Source organism: Panthera uncia (genome assembly GCF_023721935.1).
Source record: "Panthera uncia isolate 11264 chromosome A3 unlocalized genomic scaffold, Puncia_PCG_1.0 HiC_scaffold_11, whole genome shotgun sequence".
In the NCBI taxonomy this organism is placed as follows: Eukaryota; Metazoa; Chordata; class Mammalia; order Carnivora; family Felidae; genus Panthera; species Panthera uncia.
The window spans coordinates 46,165,567-46,184,622 of record NW_026057578.1 but is presented as its reverse complement, the minus strand read 5'-3'; the positions used below and the strand labels follow the sequence as shown (position 1 = coordinate 46,184,622).

At 38.6% G+C, this 19,056-nt stretch overlaps 1 non-coding gene across 1 annotated transcript; it reads left to right on the top strand.

Moving 5' to 3' along the window:
• The first annotated feature begins 4,696 nt into the window (after positions 1 to 4,696).
• Positions 4,697 to 4,778, top strand: TRNAS-GCU (transfer RNA serine (anticodon GCU)). The gene has a single exon. It is a non-coding gene; the product is annotated as a tRNA-Ser (tRNA).
• Positions 4,779 to 19,056: the final 14,278 nt, after the last annotated feature.

The window sequence follows — 19,056 nt, the reverse complement described above, 5'->3', positions numbered from 1 at the left end:
TCTTAAAACAAAAGAAAATGAAACACAGGGAATTCTCCATAGATCATTTCTTCATGCCAGGCAGGTGTAGGGAAGTTCTATTTGTTATGATTCTAATACCTCTCTCCTGAAATAAATAAAAGGTTGAACTTCATCCACCTGGAAATGTAGGACATGTAATAAGGGAAAAAAGCAGGATGTGCCCCCAACTGTCTTTCAGATGCCCGAGCATTAGCCAGCCTGGGCTACTTTTCTGTTTTCTGAAGACTGTGTCTTGGGCAAGGCTGGTGAGCGGTGGAGGGAGGACCCAGTCCCTTAACTGGTGAAACTCCGCACCTCTGTTTACACATCAAAATGGAAAACTGGTCAACACAGCCCCAGATGGACACACACGGTTCCAAACTCAGAAAGCCTGTTTCAGTTTTAAGGTACCCTTTTAAAATGCCTTCACAGCTAAAATCATAGGGGCGATTGTTATTCTTTTCCCAGGGAAGTGACATCTTTATTTTGTGTCACTCTCTTTCTCCTCCAGTCACCCTTCCACAACGTTTGAAACGTGTCTTCAAAATCCACAATGTAAAGTGTTACCTTGACAAAGATACATTTTATTTCATACAGCTTTTTAAGACCTAGGAAGGAAAGCAATTCTCAGACATAAGGAGATAGAAACTTTAATTGAACTGGTGATGATTCAGAATCACTGCTCACTTTGTAACATTCTTTTACTAGAGAAATAGAAATACTTTGGACACTTCTTATATTTCATTGTTTTCAAGATTACTAAGTGGTTCTAAATAACTTTCTTCTGGCGTTTCAATGTTTGCTCTAAGACATACGACGCAGTGCTTTGTTGGTGCATTTGCAGCCAGAACTCTAACATGGACTTTGGGACATAGAAAAGGAAATTTAAAACATGGCTTTGGGAACCAAACCTGCAGAATTTGGTTACAAAAAATTACATTAACCCTAAATAGATTAGGCACATATAGGAGATAGTCAATATCTTCTTTGGTTGTTGTTTATATCAAAAAACATTGATTAAGTAATTTGCTATCATGTAATTTATTATTAATCATTTATTAAGTAAGCCAAATAGAATACATTTGAAAAGTATTTTTTCATGTAGTTTGTCTGTCTCCCAAAATTATGTTGTCCATAAAGTGAGCTCAGAAACACCAAAAAAGAAATGCAAATGTAATACATATTCAATTTAGCATATCTCAGTAGCTGCATAAATACATTATTTTAAAACTCTAGAAGGAAACGGATCCTCAAAAATATAAATTACTGAGAAATTTTAAACGGATTAAGGAAAAGATTGCTTTGTTTGCTTTTCTCAAATGAAAAAAATATTTTCTTTTTACTTTGGAGACATTACAGTATTTTTAAGTTATATTTCACCAAATAGTTAAAAGCTAATGAATATGTATGATGAGATATGCATACTATTTTAAGGGGAAAATTTATTTTACCAAGGTTGGGTACGTGCTAGAGTACTGCCTACTTGCTACATATCCAAGGGGGACTCTCAGTGCTGGAACAGAAGGTTGCAGACAGCATCACTTACATTAGAATTTAATGATCTAGGGTGCCTGGGTGGCTCAGTCAGTTGGGCATCTGACTTTGGCTCAGGTCATGATCTCCCAGCTTGTGAGTTCGAGCCCTGTGTTGGGCTTTGTGCTGACAGCTCAGAGCCTGGAGCCTGCTTTTGGATTCTGTGTCTCCCTCTTCTCATGCTCTGTTTCTGTCTCTCTCAAAAATAAAATAAACATTAAAAAATTAGAATTTAATGATCCAAAAACTATCCTGTGGGTCCTTTTTTATTGTGGTCACCATAATGCTCTACTGAGAAAATTGTCCCATTTTGTTCATATGGGCCCAGCTGACATTTCAGGAAACAAAAGAGACTAGTAAAGAAAGCAAAATACAACACCATATATTTTTTTCTAATTATGGCTCATAAGCATTGAAACAAACCATGCATTTAAAAAAACACTATGCCTGAACTTTGAGATACACTCATACAATTGTTAAGCCAATAAAAGTCATTACAAGGTGATTATTATAAGACAAAATTGCTAAGGACACCCTCACTGTCTTTGAATCACCTACACTGTGGGCACTTGCTACATGGCTCACCCAGTTCTTCAGAGGGCTCTCCGTGGTGGATCAGCTAAGCATCAAGCATTCTGGAGTTTTTCCACATAAAATTTGCAGAAACCACAACTATGTTAATGACTCATATTACACACATGTTGTATATACGTTGTTGAAATGTCGCATGGTCATTTAGCCTTTAAGTTATATCACTATTTTTTAAATGACCTATTGCACTTTCAATTGGCCAATTTTCTTAGAAATTCAATATCTATTATATGCCAGTTCATCACACTTCAGGTCACCCACCCCCACTGCTTTCATCCCTGACTTGGAATTTGCTGGACGGGGCCATTTTAAGACAGGCTTTAAGATCTGTAATAAGATAGGGGAGTCTTTACATAACATTAGGTGATTTTCTCCTCATTATGGGAAATAGGACAAAATTAAACACATGTCTTTGGTAACAAGATTCTACTTCCTATATCTTAGAGTTTGTGACATTGAGCTTTTTGGAAATCTCTGCTGATGGTTAGGTCAGGGCATAAACGATATTCGAAGATTTCAGACAAAGGCATGTCCTTCAAAGTCATGGTCAGGTGAATCTTTGATTCCCATGTGGACTCCAAGTAGCAACTCTGTAACAAGACCTTTTGGCAATTCTTTCTCAAATAAGAATTTGTCTATTGCCAAAGAAAGCACCTACAAGTGCAAAGTTCTGTTAGGGAAAGACAGTGCATGTATCCTGCAGGAGGAGAAGGTGCCCGCAGTCTATATGGGGAAGGGGTCATACCAAACTGCTCATTTTGTTGTAACCTCTGGATTAGTTCTGCAGATTTCACCTCTTTTGGCTCCAGAGAAATGAAACCTAAGTGTACAGTAAGCCTGTATGAAGGGCCCAGAAATACCTGTTGGCTGACTGATTTAGGGCAAAACTTGGAACATGTTTTCAATCCAATCTCCAAATTAACTGGAGGGCAGTTCTGTGAGTTCAGATATTGGAACAGCTGGTTTTATAGACAATCTGAGACCAGGCTTTCGCCTTCAGTGTCAGTTAATTTTTGGGGGGGGGGAGGGCAAGGAATGTTCATATTAAATTCTATTCCTCTCTGAATAAGTACTCCCATCCCAGCCGGTTGGAGAGAGACTCCTAAAGGCAGCCCTGGTGTAAAACACATGTGCTAAAATAAGCACAGCTTTCAGCACCCATTTGCAGGAGCCGGTTCAATCCTAAACACACTTTTCCTCTCTGTATCCAAAGCCTTCAGTGGAGAAGGGCAGGGGTGGGGGGCAGTGTGAGAAAAACTGAAGGACGAATGAGAAATTAACATGCATGTCACAGGACAGAGGAGCTAGGCTGTGCAGGGGTTCTCAGGGAAAACTGTGTGCACCAAAGATTTGCAGGGGCTCTCTCTTCCTTAGAATTATAGCAGGGCACCTGGGTGGCTCAGTTGGTTAAGTGCCTGATTCTTGATCTCAGCTCAGGTCTTGATCTCAGGGTCATGAGTTCAAGCCCTGCATTGGGATCCACGCTGGGTGTGGAGCCTACTTAAAAAAAAACAAAAAAACAAAAAACAAAAAACAAAAAAAAAAACCTGAGTCTACACCAGGGGGTCAGGTTCATCAAAGAAATTTAATAATATATACTGAATTGAAATGAATTGATAACAAGCCAGGTGAGTATTTATATCACTCAATTAATTTATCTACCAACTCCCTTAAAAATATTTTTAAAAAACATCAGATATGTTTTAGGATCCAGAGCAAAGATGCAGTCCTTGTTCCCCATAGCAATCTCTAGGGAACAGGGATGGGTGGATGAGGCAGAAGTGATCAAATATGGCCCATATCCCTAGGCACCAGCAGCAGCTCAGAGACTTCCCACACATCTGCTCTGATGTGAGCAGAGCCATGAGGGGCTCCAAAGTGGTGTGTGCACACTCTGGAGTTGCTGGATTACAAGACAAAGCATCACGGGGGTGCCCATGCTGCTGTACCTGCTGAGCTGCCACGGAATCCTTCTCTTCTCCACCACCAGCTTCTCACTCTTCCTCCAAGCCCCAAACCAGATGCCAATGTGAGGTGTCATATCCTCCAAACACTCAAGTATAAAGAGAGATCAGTCCCCTGAAAGGTTAACAGAATGATAGTTCTCAGACTTGACCACCCATTGCGGCTGTCTACAAGTTCAAATTACTGAAGTTGTGACTTCAGTGGTCTCGGGTGTGACCTGGGCCTGGGGATATTTAAAAGCACACCCCTCCCCCCATATTGCAGAAAAGTTTGAGAAAATCACCCCAGAGGACAGCTATTTTCAGCTGTGCCAAAGTCAGTGATTCTCCATTCCTCTCTCCCTTTAACTTTTCCTGCGTTTTCCATGGAAAGCAAAAAGGCTTATACCCTCTATTACTTTTACAGGCATGCTGAACAGATTTACAAAAGGGTAAAAGCACTTGAAATACTCTGTGTATTGAGAGGAACATCCTGTCTAAATAATTTGCTGTTCAATCTTTTATGTCCCCGGATCAACCACTGACTTCTATTCTCCTGGGACTGGAGTAATAAATAGCTCTTCTGTCTATTCTTTAAGTCATGTATTAAAGAAAAGGCAAATGCATGTGACGAGGTGGCCGAGTGGTTAAGGCGATGGACTGCTAATCCATTGTGCTCTGCACGCATGGGTTCGAATCCCATCCTCGTCGTCCAATTTGTCCACTGGACAGGTTGCATCAGATTTTAGTGCTTTGTGAGCAAAATATTTCACCAGTGGTTGTAAGAAAAGAAAATGGACTCATATGACAAGGATTCAAGTGTCACATGAGAGGATCTAAAAATACACATCTGTACCTTGGAATTGGTACCCAAATCATGCTAGAAAACAAAATGTTTGTTCTATCAACTAACAAAAGAGCAATCCCACAGAACAGCTCCTTCCTGGTGGTGTTTAAGAGGCACAGACACCTCAGCCAGACTTTTGAGCTGGCCGAGCCTGGCCTGGCTTCCTGCCACAGTGGTGTATCAGCTGAAGTCAGAGAGGCTGGCTGCCAATGACAGAATGTATAGACAGAATAAAACTGATTTCTTCAATAGCAGGTTATGTTTGGAAACATCCTGCCCTGTTTAGGCTGCCAAGCCTGCGGACATGGCTCAGTTGATTGTGGGTATGGGAGGAAGCCCACCTCATGGAACACAGGTGCTGTCTGGCCTATGCACCCGCCTGGGGCCCAAATGAGGCACCCTTGTGGGTTCAGCAGCCGATAGGACGTGCATTCTGCAATCTGGAAGCTCCCAGAACTGGTGCTGAAAGATTCTGTCCTGAGTCATGTCAACTCTGCACCTACTTCCCTTACAGGATTTGGGGCACAATTCCATGACCACCTACCGACTTTGAGGTTTGTCAGCCACACAGCAGGATGAAAAAAAGCACACAAAGCATGAATTAGCATGGTGTGAAAAGAAATGTCGGTAAAAAAGAGACTAGGGTGTGAGGAGGTAGGAAAGCATGTTCTGCAGGGAAAGGGATGCTGATACACTGAGAGACAAGTGCCGGGAAAATTGACATCCCCGTCTTTTTCTGAACAGTGACTCCTATTTTCATTGCACTTTTCTGTTTACAGAGTTCCATGGGCCTCTCTCATTTTACTCTGTCAGACTTCAGCTGAGATGTAGAGAACTTGCAGCGGTTAGCAGCAGAAAATTATCTTTCCAAGTATGAACATTAATGTGAAACAGTTCACCAAGGGGCTTCCCATCCCATTGGTGATCAAATCTGTCTCACCTGCAGATCTGATGCAGCCAGCAGTGCTGACTTATCTCTAGTGCAGGAGAAGGGGAAAATCTCCTTATTCTCTGAGGGGTCAAAGTCTCATAATATCCAGTCCCACATTCACTTGCTTATGCCCTTCTGAGCTGTGAAGGTCCCTGGCAGCCAGGGTGATCTCTGCTCTGCCCACCTGGCTCCCAAATTACCAACCTTCTGCTGTTGCTGCACAATATGATGCTGGGGAAAGGGGCCTTTTCCTCCTCACTTGCACTACAGTCACCTACACCTGAAAATTTAGATAACGCACTTACAAAGGAAAATGTGATGGCTTTTGTGTAATTTAAACCATGAAATGTCTTGTTCACACATGCTGTAAAGCAATTCACAAAAATCTGCTTGCAGAAACCCAAAAAGCTGAACAATTTTAAGATTTGTATTTACATTAGCTCATTGTTTATTTTTTCTTATTAAAACAATGAGATAATACATGTTAGATTTTGAAAAGTATAAAAATTAGTAAAAAAGAGAAAGTTACCTATCACCTATTATGCTTCACTTCTGATTATTACTATGATTTTTGAAAATATATTCACATCTATGTATAAACAGATAACCGGGGATCCTGTGTGGCTCAGTTGATTGTGTGTCTGGCTTTGCCTCAGGTCATGATCTCATGGTTCATGAGTTCAAGCCCTGCACCAGGCTCTTTGCTGACAGCTCAGAGCCTGGAGCCTGCTTCCAATTCTGTGTCTCCCTCTCTCTCTGCTCCTCTCCCACTCACGCTCTGTCTCTCTCTCTCTCTCAAAAATAACTAAACATTAAAAAAATAACCAAAATTTATGATCATATTTGATATGTAATTGTGAATCTAGTGTTTCAGTATTAAATTTCTTTTCCTTTCCAATTACAGATGTGGATTATTTTTAGTATACAAAAGTAAAATATTGCAGAAATTTTAAAAAAACATAAAAGTAAGACTTTCTACAATAGGTGTTAGTGAGGGGGTGGAGAAAGGGGAACCCTCTTGCACTGCTGGTGGGAATGCAAATGAGTGCAGCCACTGCAGTAGTCTGAAAAACAGTGTGGAGTTTCCTCAAAAAGTTAAAAATTGAACTACCCTATAATCCGGCAATTGCACTACGCAGTATTTACCCAAAAAATGCAAAAATACAGATTTAAAGGGGTACATGCGCCTAATATTCATGGCAGTATTATCTACAATAGTCAAATTAGGGGAACAGTGCTAGTGTCCATCCATCCACAGATGAATGGATAAAGATGTGGTATGTATGTGCATGCGTGTGTGTGTGTATGTGTGTGTAATCAAATATTATTAAGCCATAAAAAATAATGAAACCTTGCCATTTGCAATGACATTGATGGAGCTACAGAATATTATGCTGAGTGAAATAAGTTAGTCAGAAAAAGACAAATACCATATGATTTCACTCACATGTGGAATTTAATGAAAAAAAATGAGAAGAGGGATGAGAGAAAGAGAGGCAAACCAAGTAATAGACTCTGAGAGAACAAACTGATAGTTCCCATACGGGAGATGGTTGGGGAGATGAGTGAAATAGGTGATGGAGATTAAGAAGTGCACCTGTCATGATGAGCACCGGGTGTTGTGGGGTGGTGTTGAATCATTAAACTGTACACCTGAAACTAACGTTACACTGTTAACGAACTGGAATTTAAATAAGAACTTTTAAAAAAAGTAAGACTTTCTAGTAATTCTCACCACCTCCCATCATCATCTTTGAAGATTTAGTGCATAATCTGACATATTTCTCTCTTCTCGATATACATATACTCTTAAAATTTTGTCCTCAGGAGCTTCCCAAGTTATTACATGATCTTTTAAAGTATTATGCTAATGGAAAAATATGTATCACAGAGATGCACCGGAATTACTTAATTCCTTTTCCTATTGAATTTGTTTCTCCAGTTAGATTGTTTAACACCTTTTGCTATTAGCAAGTTTGATGCTGGGCATAACCTTTCATCTTTGGCCTCATTACCGATGGTTTCCCTTGGAATAAAGTCTGAATAAGAATTAAGGAGGGGGCGCCTGGGTGGCTCAGTCGGTTAAGCGTCCGACTTCGGCTCAGGTCACGATCTCGCGGTCCGTGAGTTCGAGCCCCGCGTCGGGCTCTGGGCTGACGGCTCAGAGCCTGGAGCCTGCTTCTGCTTCTGTGTCTCCCTCTCTCTCTGCCCCTCCCCTGTTCATGCTCTGTCTCTCTCTGTCTCAAAAATAAATAAACGTTAAAAAAATTAAAAAAAAGAATTAAGGAATCACAGGACAAGAATTTTTGATCAGCTTGATACATATTATTAGGCTTCCTTCACAAAATGTAAGCACTTTCCACATTCAGCATATACATTTGATTGCAATTTTAACCAATTTATTTGGTTAAGATATTTTTGACATTTCAGGTTGTTAAATCTTATTAATTTTCTCTTGTGATTTCTTTCATAGAAAGTGTTTCTCCCACATGAAAGCAGCTAGACTTTCACATATTTTTCTGTATTGTAAATTCTTTTGTACTTGTTTTCATTTTTGTCCCATTTTGCTCCTTAATCTGGTTAGAATTTGTTTTAGTAGGTCACATGATGTAAGGATATTTTATTTTTCTAAAATAGGCAAATAATGTTCAGCACCAATCTTTAGAGAAGATCATATTCTTTGACTGGCAGTGGTTCTTTTAATGCAGTTAATCCAGGGTAGCCATTTCTGGTCCATTGGCCCACTGTTGATTGGGCACTGATGCCACCTGGTTTGGCTTTTTATAGCTCAAAGCATGGCAATTAAGCAGGGGGGTACTGAATTAGATGATGCTGTGCAAAAACCTGCCATCAACTGAGTGACTTTGTGAACTGCCATACGAACTCTCTGGCCTCTGCTAAAAGGGAGTACTTGTGGTCCCCTACATAAGGTTGTTGGATGAAGGGAAATGTGGCAGCTTAGGAAACACAGGGAATAGTATTTATTACAGATGGGTTACAAATAGGAGCTACTGTTATGTGTTGCATTTTGTAGCTGCTAGGAGGAGCCTCTCCCTGTTTTGTTTTTTTTGTTTGTTTGTTTGTTTTGTTTTTAAGACCTGTGTATTTTGGCCTGGTTATCTTTTCAGAAAAATTTCTCTAACATTGTCAAAAGAAATCCAATCAAGATTTTGATTAAAGTTATTCAACTGATACATTCATTTGAGAAAAACTGACATTGTGCCATAATCAGTAATCCTGTATCCCACAGGATATGTCTTCTAATTACTAAAATTTTATGATCTTCAGGCAAATTTTGTGGTGTTTATGTTTTGCTTTTGCACATTTGTTCTTAAAGTAATTCTTTTTTTTTCACTTATATGATTCATATATTATCTCATCATCTTTTTTGAATGAATGCTTATCCTTAGAAAGCCATTTAGTTTTGGAGTATTTGTTTTATATCTAGCAACATTACCCTATTTTGGTATTCTAAAAGTGTGATTTTTCAGGATTTCTAAAAATTCAGTTATAGCATCTGCAAATAATAACTATGCCATAAGGGTCTCTACATCTATACATCTGCTCTGTTATGTATCCTGGAGAATCAGCTACAACATCCAGAACAACCCTTGAAACAGTAGTGTCAGAAGTCATCCCACAGAGCAGGGTATCAAAGTAGCTCTTTCTTTACTTTCTATCTCTGCCTTATGCTGAGTGATCTTGCATCCACTTTTCCCTGTGCCTCAGTTTCTAAATCGGTTTAAGGCAAATATTAACAGCACTTACCTAGGAGATAAGTCATTGCTGAGTAGCTGATCAATCCTTCCTGTAATTCATTACTGCATCTGCCTATACCTGCCCTCCTTCCTTCTCCCTTTACTCATTTGACATTTTCATTTCACCTGGATTCCTTCCCTTTTTTTTACAGCTAGTCCCTCAGATGACAATTATCCCTGGGACCAAGCTTTTACCAGTTCCCTGAAACTGCTCAGTGTTTCCTCTCTCACCAGAGGACAGGGGTTGCCTGTCCACACTGTTAGGCTGGAAGCCTTCTCTTGAGATTCATTTTAAGGTTGGGGGTCGAGAGGAAGAATTGAAATTGCTTTGTGGTTTGGGAAATTCAGAATTGTGGCATCTTGCAAAGATCTTCAATGCAGGGAATTATGGAAAGACATGGTATGGCTTTGGATTCAGTGATTTGAGGGAACTTCAAATATAATCTGTGATGAATTAGCAGGGGATTTTCCATTATAATGCTGCCACATATTACTATTCTAGATTCCCAACCACAAACAGTGATCACTGTATTATTTACAAATGTTTGCCCCTCCTAATAATTTCTCTCCCAAAACAAGATAAATCAAAACTTGAGCATTTTGGTTTTGGTCTGTGGCCATATACAACCATCCTCCTGGTTTATCTTTGTGATTCTCATCTCATGAGAAACAAGAGTTATGTAGCAATTGGCTGCAAGATTAATTCCACCTTGATCTCATTTTGCTTCAATTTAGCAATTTCTCGATGGTGTATCAGTCCATCAATCAAGAATATGAGGAAGAGAGATGACAGCAAATTGGATGAAGCTGAGAGATGGATATAATAATATCCTTATTGCCAAGTTTTATGTTTCAGCCTAAAAGTGTATGCTTAGATTAAAAGACTCAAAAATTGCAATAATGCCTCCTGGTGACTTGCATTAAAGTGTGTGTGTGTGTTTGTGTGTGTGTGTGTATGGGGGGCAGGTGAGTGGCATGTGTTAAGACTGGGAGGGAGAAGGACCTGGACACAGTTCCCTTTGGGCCAAGCAAATCCCAAAGGCAGCCTGAGGTGGTTGTTAAGAAGTGATAGGATGCACTCCCTGGCTCACACCACTTATGGTTGTGTGACCCCAGGCAATTTGCTTATCTTCTCTTTGCTTCAGTTTCTGCATTTGTAAAAAGGGAATAATAATAGGATTCATAGGGTTATTACAAGTGAATTACTGTGTGTAAAATGCCAAGGACAGTGCCTGATTCAAGTATGTGAATGTAAGTGCTACGTAAGTGTCTGTTTAAGACTTCCAGTGAGGATGTAGGGAGTTAGTGGGCTAAGCAGAGCCAGGACAGGGCTTGAGTGGTCCATTTTGTGGAGGTGATGGTGAGGGTCGAACTCAGAAGGACTCAGTAGTCTAGACAGTTGCAGCAGATGCCAGGCCAGGCCACAGAATGCAGTTCTGTGAGGCGATGTCAGATACAGCTTCACACATGGGGAAAGGGGATTCAGAGCTGCAGAGAGCTGTCCAAGGCCCAGAAGAACAAGCGGTCAGGTGAAGGTATGGTAAAGGACATGGTGACAGAATTTGGCATGGCCAGGAGGATGCTGAATGGTCTTCCATCAGGCCCTGACTGGGCTGGGAGGTGTGCTTCCAAAACAAACAGAAAAGATCCTGTTGCCAGTACCACTGCTATTTCACAGCAAGGAGAAATGAGCAAACAGAAGGTAGGAAAGATATGAGAGGAGAAATGTTACAGGAAAATACTTCTCTTGACTGTGTTCTCTGACTGCAGGAGTCCAAAAGAAATACCTGTGGAAGGGAAGAATTCCACTAAATATAGAAGTACATGATTCGTATGGAATGAGTTCCATGAAAAATAAATCTCCCTTCACTGGCTAAAAGTGTATTATATTTATTCAACAATCATTTCCACAATGAAGTAAAACATGACCCATTATAATATTTATTTCCATTTTTTTACAATTTTTGAGGTGACAAATCCATCATAACTAGGTTATGAATTTAAATTTTGCTAACTCAACAATGATTAAAAAAAAACTGAACAATCCAGTTAAAAATGGTCCAAAGACCTGAAAAAAATATCTTCTAAAGAAAATATTTGAATGGCTGATAAACATGTAAAATGATGCTCAGTGTCACTACCCATAAGTGAAATGCACATGAAAACCACACTGAGATGCCCCTTCACGGGTATTAGGATGGCTATCATGAAAGAAAACAAAACCAAAAAGAAAAAAACCAAAATACCAAGTGATGGCAAGAATGTGGAGAAATTGGAACCCTCTTGCACACTGGTGGGAATGTAAAATGATGGCGCTGCTGTGGAAAACAGTATGGTGACTCCTTAAAAAATTACATGTAGATTCACCATACATTACAGCCATTGCACTTCTTGGCATACACCTGAAAGAATCGAAAGCAAGGACTTTAACAGATATTGGTACACCTATGTTTATAACAACATTATTCACAGTAGTCAAAAGTGGAAGCAATCAGTGTCCATTGATAAATGGATGAACAAAATGTGGTATTGCATACAATGGATAATTCAGCTTTAAAAAAAAAAAGGAAATTTTGACAGATGCTATGACATGGATGAACCTTGAAAACATTATGCTAAGTGCAATAAGCCAGACACAAAAGGAAAAGTATTGTATGATATTTATAACACTTGCAGTACCTAGAATAGTCAAATTCATAGAAACAGAAGTGGAATGGTGGTTTTCAGGGGCTGGGAATGGGTTATGAGGAGTTGTTTAAAGGGTATAGAGATTTAGTTTGGGATGATGAAAAAGTTCTGGAGACGGATGCTGGTGGTGGTATAGAGCAATGTGAATGCACTTAGTGCCGAAAACATGGTCAAAATGGTCCGTTTTATATTATGTATATTTTATCACACACAAAAAGTCTCTGTACTCTGACCCATCCAAGCTGCCACCTGCTTGACCTACTTTCTTGTAAATGTTCCACTGTCTTCATGTAGACCTTGAATTATGCATTTTCCTCTCAGCAAGAAGAGTAGCAAGAAGACATCAATTGCAGATATTGAGAAATGTACACAAATCAGCTCTTCATAAGAGTTGAAGTCACCCTTATATTCCTGCTCATTACTTTAAAGAATTTGGTTGACTAGTATGTCGGCCTTCAGAATTGTCTATTTTTTAAGCTTCAGAATTCTATGTATAAAATTTGTAGTTTCCCCACATTTTGACTTTAATGTTTATTTGTTTGTTGGAGTGGAGAGATTAAAATGGTGCCAATCTCTGAGAAAGAATCACTGGAAATTGTGGAGAATTTCAGCGCATGGTAAAAAGTGTGTAAATATATCTAAAATGAACAGATTCACTTAGCTTACCCACTCTGACTCAAAGCATCTACATTTAGAAATATAAGCCTACTTCTAACCCTTTTTGAAAGTTGTCAAAGCATGTTTATGGATCTCTCTATAAGAAAAGCAGCATTTTATAGGCAAATTTTTCTTCTTAAAAAAAAATAAAAATGTTGTGCTTAAACTGAGCATGAAATCTAGCCTTGACTTAAATATTACCCCAATGAGCAATTCTAGGTACATTTCCTTCTCTGGCACAATGAACAAGACCTGGAAAGTTAGAGGGCCAGCAGGGCTCTTTGGGGAAATACCTTAAAAAAATTCCCAGAAAAGGCCAGAAGAGACTGTTTGCCCCTTGTGCTTATTCCACTTTTTAAAAGATCATTTCCTCTCCAACACTTAAAGCAGAGTAATCATAGCAAGGGTTAGAGAAGCTCTACTTCAATCTTTGGAATGTTGAAACTTTCCACATGATTCCACATTCTGTCTTTGGATTTTTAATAGGAGCAGAAGTTGTTAATTTGGCCTGGGCAGGTGGTTTGTAGGAATAGGAAATCCTGGGAACCACCTGCGGTGGCAAGGGCAGGGGGACTTACTCCATTCATGTAAATAAGTGCAGATAGAATATCAATGGTCATTGTCTTGCCAGGCTTCTACTCTGCAGTGAGAGAGTGGGGGGCTGTTCATGGAGGAAAGTGAACATTAGGAAAGACTGAATTCTCTAATATGAAAATGGAATTTAGAAACTAGGCAGATGAATTCAGTCACAAATGGCCCCCAAAATGATGTAGAGGATATTTTCCCCTGAATAATCTGTTCTTTGATTAAAACCAACTTGTTCTACATTCTTTAGCCCTACAATTTTTCTGCTTCCAATTTATCTAAACAGGATTTTATAGAATTGGGCTTTAAAAAATAGTGGCATAGCTACCATTTCTTAAGTTTATGTACTGGGTCAGGCACTATGCAAAATCTTTTATTATTTCCATTAATTCTCACAACAATTCTATGATGTAGCCTCTATTATGATCCCAAGTTTACCAATAAAGACATTAAATCTCAGAGAATATACATGAATTTCCCAAGGTCCCTTAACTCCTAAGTGATGAAACTAGGATTTTTGTAATGCTAGTTTTGTCATTTTATTTGATTTTAATTTTTAAGTTTGAGTTCCAGTGTAGTCAACAAACAGTGTTATATTAGCTTCAGATGTACAATATAGAAATTCAACAGTTCCCTGTGTTACTCAGTGTCATCATGACACCATGAAGCACTCTTTAATTCCCATCACATATTTAACCCATTCCCCCCACCTCCCCTCTGATAACAATTAGTTTGTACTCTATAGTTAAGAGTCTGTTTCTTGGTTTATCTTTTTCCATTTGCTAATCTGTTTTATTTCTTAAATTCCACATAGGAATGAAATCATATGATATTTGTCTTTCTCTGACTTATTTTGCTTAGAATTATATTCTCTAGCTTCATCCACTTTGTAGCTAAATTTCATTCTCTTTTTATGGCAGAATATTGTTCCATTGTATATATGTGCCACATCTTCTTTATCTATTCATCTATCAGTGGACACTTGGGCTGCTTCCACAATTTGGCTATTTGTAAATGATGTTGTTATAAACATAGGGTAAACATAGGGGTACATGCCCAATAGCATGATTAATGGATAGTAGGGTAATTCTATTTTTATCTTTTTGAGGAACCTCCATACTGTTTTCCACAGAGGCTGAACCAGTTTGCATTTCCATCAACTTCCCACTGTTTTTCTCATGTTGTTGATTTTATCCATTCTGACAGGTAGGTGGTAATATCTCATTGTAATTTTGATCTGCATTTCTCTGATGATGAGTGAAGTTGAGCATCTTTTCATTTGTCTGTTGGCCGTCTGTATGTCTTTTTAAAAAAAAAAATGTCTGTTCATGTCTTCTGCCCATTTTTAAATTGAATTATTTATTGGGGGGGGTTGAGTTGTAACAGTTCTTTATATATTTTGTATACTAACCCTTTATTGGATATGTCATTCACAAATATTTTTTCCCATTCAGTAGGTTGCCCTTTTATTTTGTTGGTTTTTACCTTCACTGTGCAGAAGCTTTTAATTTTGATGTAATCCCAATAATTTATTTTTGCTTTTGTTTCCCTTGACTTGGGAGAGAGATCTAGAAAAATGTTGCTACAGCTGATGTCAGAGACATTAATGTCTGTGCTTTCTTCTAGGATTTTTATGGTTTCATATCTCACATTTAGATCTTTAATCTATTTGAGTTTATTTTTGCATAAGTGTAAGGAAGTGGTCCACTTTTAGCTGAGCACTTTTACCAACACCATTTGTTGAAGAGACTATATTTTTCCCATTGGATATTCTGTCTGGCTTTGTTGAAAATTAATTTACCATATAATTTTGAGTTAATTTCTGGGTTTTCTATTCTGGAACTAGGATTTAAATGCAAAGCTTGCCTTATTCCAAAGCCACTGCTCTTGACCACTAAATTAGATTACTAGTCTATATTTATGGACATTACCATGCAATAAAGCCATGACTATTACTCAATTGTATCAAAATAAGATGTTTATAACCTTAATCCTTTATGCTTTTGAAAGGACAGAATACTGGAAAAAAAAGTCACACTAAAAATTGTATTTTAAGACAGTGTTTCCTCAGAACCCTTAAGTCTAGTCTAGGGCCAATTAATTTGGGGATCTACAATAGTCATCAGCATAAAAAATGCCCTGAGAAGTCTTATAGGTAAATGGTGTTTAATGTGTGAATTAATCAGCTTTTACTATGAAATTGTTGCATAACAAAACCCCCTAAATCTCCACAGCTTACACTTATAGTGTATTTCTTACAAGTCCATAGGTCAACTGTGTCGGTTCAGCTGGAAACTGCAGGTCATATATAGATCTATGTATATGTTCATCATCTGTGAGCAAGGCTGAAGGAGCAGTGCTTACCTGGAGAAGGCTTTTCTCATGTTGGCAGGCAGAAGTGCAAGAGGCCAAGCCAAACCACACATATTATCTGAATTTAAATCATCTGCTTGGATGTGACATGTATCATATCCACACACATCCCATTGGTCTAAGCAAGTCACACAACCAGCCCAACAACAATGGGGTGGGGAGATAGCTCCTCCCAGGCAGCAGGGAGAGAAATGAGTGGATATTTACCTAACACTAATACATTACACATAATTCATAAACTCATCTTACCACATGATACTCTTCTTAAAAAACAAAACAAAACAAAATAAAAAAACAACCTTGTATTCTCCAAATCTCAAGATGTTACTGTACCCTGAGCAGAATTTGAGATGATCTGGGGGAAATTCATGTTTAAAAAAATCTCTTTTTTGTGAAGCACCAACTATGTTTTAATCAACAGCAATATAAAATAGCCTCTGATGTGAGGCTTTTTGCAGAGACATTAATTAAAGCATAATAACACTTTGAATTCGCAAAGACTCTTCACTTTAAAGAATTTTATTGAATGACATAGTGATATATTCTTGTTCTAGTCTCAAAACAGCCTGTGGATAAACTGTTACAATCCATTTATTACAAGTAGAAAATCGGAGCCCCATAGTGTTGAGAATTTTCCAAGTTAGAGCAATGGAACCAGTCCAAAACCTTAGGTTCCTATCTCCCAGTCAGTTCAGAAACTCCATGCTCCATGGTCATATGAGTTCAATTGTACCAAAATGATATAAGCTTTACTTAGTAGGTTTAGAAATTACAAGATAAGCTTTGCGTGGAACTTATTTAAAATGTATTTCAGACCTATACTCACCAGAAAAAAAAAACACACTAAAAAAAGAATCAAATAAATATCTAGATATTTAAAAAGAAAATAAGACCATTAGCCTGAAAACCTATCTATCACACTATATTTGAGATATAAAAGTTTTTCTTGATCTAGTTGAGTTTGTCCCAAGGATAAATTTGTTGTCCAACTTTCCTGGTTTGTAATCAACTAGGGAATAGTGGTGGCTCTCACCATCTTTTCCCTTTTAACAAAACCTCTTTCTGTGTCTTTCACCTACAGCCAAATAGATCTACTGACACAGACTTCCAAATAGTGAATCTGCAAGTCGCACCTTGGTTATACTCTTGTAGCAAAGGGGACCTGGGAAATGATAATTGGTTATAAAGAATAAATAAGGAAAGCAAACAAATCATAAAATGGCACTCCTGAAGGCATGAATAAACTCTGTGCCCAGTTAATTGTTTGGGATGTGTGCTAGTCTAGCTTGTCCTGCGCTGGTTGTATGGCTCTCCCATAGCACAACCCCACTTCACTGCAGCCCTGTGCAAATCCCCTGGGTTAAAGGGCCATCGCTGCCTTCCTTGGCTTAATCATTTTCTTTCTGGAACTCAAGAGAAAGAGAGAAGCTGGAGGTGAGGGGTGCAGGGGAAATGTATTAGAAAAAGAGAACAGCTCCAATAGGATAGGGAATGAAAGAAGCTAAATCACCTTGAGACTATTTCTAAATAAGGCAGATGTATGAGGATTGAATGAAGCAGGAAGTAATCTATCTTCCATATTAAGCTTAAAAATGTGGCATGGCATAGGAAAAAGCAGAAAGATTTTGCTGAGTTCATATCATGACTATACTTCTTACCAGCTGTGTTACTTTGGGCTGGTTTATTCAGTGACTCTTGGGTTATCTGAAAAATGAATAGAATAGTGATTACCTGGCAGCTTTATCATTATTGTGACAATTAATTGAGATACTCTGTAAACTGTGGCCAGAGGCCTCAAAATGACCTGAAAATGTTTTGTGTGACCTGAAGAAAGTACCTTAAATTTGGAATTAGTTTCTAACATTTAAAATTTAAAGATTTCACTTGGAAATTTAGATTTTAGGCTTTTCTTAAAAATGTGGAAAACCTGCTGTTTTGATTTTCTTATTGCTGTCAAACCAACCACTACAAAACCTACAAAAGGAACACAATCTGAAATTTGGGCAGAGCTTAGTGTGGAAAGTTCATTTGCTCAAATCACATCATATTAACCAATAGTAGTTTACTGGAGTCTGGAAGATCCACTTCTAAGATGGCTTTTTCTGCATAGCTGGCAAGTTGGTGCTGGCTGTGGGCTCAGAGCTCATCCAGAGCTGAGGGTTTGGGGCTTCAGTCTCTCTCATGACATGGGCTCTCATGTGTTCTGGCCTTACTCACACCAGGCTTCCTCTCTCAAGGATAAATTTCCCAAGAGAAAGCCAAACAGAAGTTGTATTGTCTTTTATGACCTAACCTTGGACATCATATAGTATCACTTCAGCCACACTCTATTTGTAGAATCTCTCCTAAAGTTTCAAAAGGCAAGGCCATAGACTCCAGTTCCTAGTAGGGAGAAGCAAAGTTCTTGAGGAGCATATGGATGGGAAATATTGTTATGATAATTTCTAGAAACTATTATCTATCATACTTGATAGATTTGGGCTTGTGTTTTTATATGGCCACAGTCAATGGGATGTGAGTTGTGGCTATGCCACTAATAGGTTGTGAAATTACTCCATCTTCCTGGTTACTCAACACTAAGGCCAATCATTAGTTCCATTTAGTAGGCTAGAAATTTACACTATTGTTTTCATATACCAAAGTTTAGAGAAAAATGAAGTATCAGCCCACTACACTCACTAGAGTAGATTTGCTTTGCCAAGTTGTGAGGAACAACTGGCTACATACAGAGGGGGTGGACTTATGGAATAGGCTGCTGTGACACAGAGTCACAAATACACTTTTAAAACTGTATTTTTGACCTCTGAAAAAGCAAGAACCTAGTTAACACAATATTCAAGAAGTACAAGGTTATTCCTCACAGTTGAAGAACTCAGATACTCATGTGCAGATCAGTGGGCTCTGAAAAATCAGGTGGTTTGAAGGATAAGGCAGAGATGTGGGTGACCTGGCTTAGAGGTAAAGGAATGCCAAGCCACAAAGACCAAGAAAGAAGTCTTTATTTGTTTTTTTTTTTCTTTTTCATTCTTCCCTTTCTTTCTCCTTTTCTTTCCTTTTCTTTTTCCTTCCCCTCCCTTCCTTTTTCTCCTCCTCCTCCTCCTCCTCCTCCTCCTCCTCCTCCTCTTTCTTCTTCTTCTTCTTCTTCTTCTT